The sequence below is a fragment of the Nicotiana tomentosiformis genome, chromosome 4 (assembly GCF_000390325.3).
Source record: "Nicotiana tomentosiformis chromosome 4, ASM39032v3, whole genome shotgun sequence".
In the NCBI taxonomy this organism is placed as follows: Eukaryota; Viridiplantae; Streptophyta; class Magnoliopsida; order Solanales; family Solanaceae; genus Nicotiana; species Nicotiana tomentosiformis.
Window position 1 is genome coordinate 50,636,868 of NC_090815.1, and position 2,375 is coordinate 50,639,242.

The following is a 2,375-nucleotide window of genomic DNA, read 5'->3' on the forward strand; positions in this document are numbered from 1 at the left end:
GAATACAAATCGGGTCAGGAGGATATGGAAAAGAAGCAAATGTCGTGGTTCTTCCGTTTATTCCACTCAATTATCCTAATATGTGCTGAAAATATAGTCAACTTTGAGGATCTTTATTTATTCATAAAAGGTGATGATGTCAGCTGTACACATGGAAGAACCCAGCTCCAGGAAAAAATTGACTATGTTTAAGAAATAACTTATGTGAAGTTTGTGGGGCTCAAATTTGAGCCAACCCATCACTTTTTAGTTTTGCACCAATAAGCTCCTCGCAAAACTCCTATGTCTCTCTTATTTTTCGTTATGTAGCTTTGTCCTTGATTTCACTTCATAAATCCCTCTTACCTTTTGTTCCAATGAAAAATGAATATGTCCCTACATAAAATATATACAAAAATCTGTTGACATACAAAATATGAAATGTGCTTTATCGCACCTGGAATTACCTTATGTAAGACCTATTTCTCTATGAATCTTTTGGTAATTCTATCTTTTTTCCCCTATCTTTATGCAGTGATTATGATAAAGCGTTTAATCACTCTTGAACCACCAGAGCTCTTCCTAAGTTTTGGAGAGTGACTATATTATAAATTTATTTTTAAATATATGTGTTTACCCTTAAAATAGATAACAATTTAATTTCTACGTGGTTTAAAGAATACGTGTTTAATTTAATACGAATGATCAAAGAACATTAAATAACTGAATTAAAAAGAAATAAAATGATCAAACCAAGTGTGGTGAAGTAATTAAGCCTGGCGTTAGACTCGAATATTAAAAATCGATTTCAGTTGAGCCCTCGGAATGGAGTTCGGTTGCCACTAAATGGATGAACAGCTGAAGAACATTTGAACAATTGCTAAAAGACAAAAGTAAACTTTATTGCTTTGACATGCGTTCCAAGAGTGACCCAAAAAATAAAAAGGCCCTCCCGTTTATATAGTAGGGGAGTTTAAACCCTAGTATAAGTCTAAATAAGGTAAAAATTATTTTCTTCCTTTTCTCTCATGAAAACACGATCTACAGCCAATATCGAGCATGATCCGCGCCGTAATATCCGGCTTATGGCGGATATTTCGGCTCTCCGTTTGTCTTCTTTAACTGTTTCTTCCTTTACCCTCGGTTCTTCATACTACTCGAGTTGGAATCTCTTTGGGTTCAGCCATGCTCGATTCCCGATGTATCATCTATCCGCTCCTGGTTTCGATCTGCGGGGCACCCTCGACCTTACTCGAGCTAGCAATGAGTAATGTTGTTCCTCGCTTCTCAACGGAAAATCGGGGGTAAATTTGTCCCCGATTTTACCTATATACGGATAGTCCCCTCACATCTCGTAGAGTAGATTATATTAGCGATGAGAAGTGACTAGTTGACCTCGGTTCCTTTTTCCGCACACCATGAGCAAGTTGACGAACAAAAACGTCCCATCAGTCACGTCGCTCTGATTTTGGGCACGCATCAGCCGCCGATTGATCATCCCCTATAGATACTGAATTCGAAACGTCTTGCACCCATTACTCTTTCCCTATAAAAGTTTCGATTTCCTTTTTTCACTTTTTTACTTTCTGATTTGGCACTTTCTTTAGTTACCCTCGAGTTTCTCATCTGTTAATCAACCCTCCAAATCTTCATAACCTGTTCTTCAAATCTTCATATCTTCATATTTTATCTTCATATCTTACCTTCAAATCTTCAAACCTTCTTATTCCCTGATAGAGATGGCTAAGACTTCGAAATCAGTGCCCTAAAATACTGCACTGATGACTTCTTCCTCGGCCATCAGCACCGAGGCAGCACTTCCGGTAGTAGCCTCGGGACCTGCCCTGACAGATTTCATCTCCGAAGGCTGCTCCATAGATAACGACTTCAAGGTCGAGAAAGTCTCCGCACAAGGAGACCGAGGTGAGGAAGTGTGGAGGTACGTTTGCTCCATCACCGAGGAGCCGCTTAAGTAGTTCGAGAGGACTGCAAATGGGAAGGGAAGGACATAGTCGTTCCCAATCCCGATGAGTACATCACGACACATGTGGAAGGATATCTAAGTATTTACACGTATCCTTTCATGTTCGGTCCGGTAGATACGGTAATCGTCGAGTTTTGTAAGAAGTACGAAATCTGCCTCGAGGAGGTTCATCTGTCCTTTTGGAGGGTTGTAACCCTTATACGTCACTTTGCAAACAACACGGAGGAGCCTCGGTTCACAGTTGATCACCTGCTCCGAGTTTACAGCCCCCGAATCTTCCGAGGGGGGTTAATCAAACTTGCCCGTCGGGCGAAGAAAGCTCTCTTCTCCTGCATTGACGAGGACAGAAACCGGGGTTGGCATGGTAGGTTTGTTCGGATAAATACTGAGGACCTCGTTTCTTCCGAGTTCA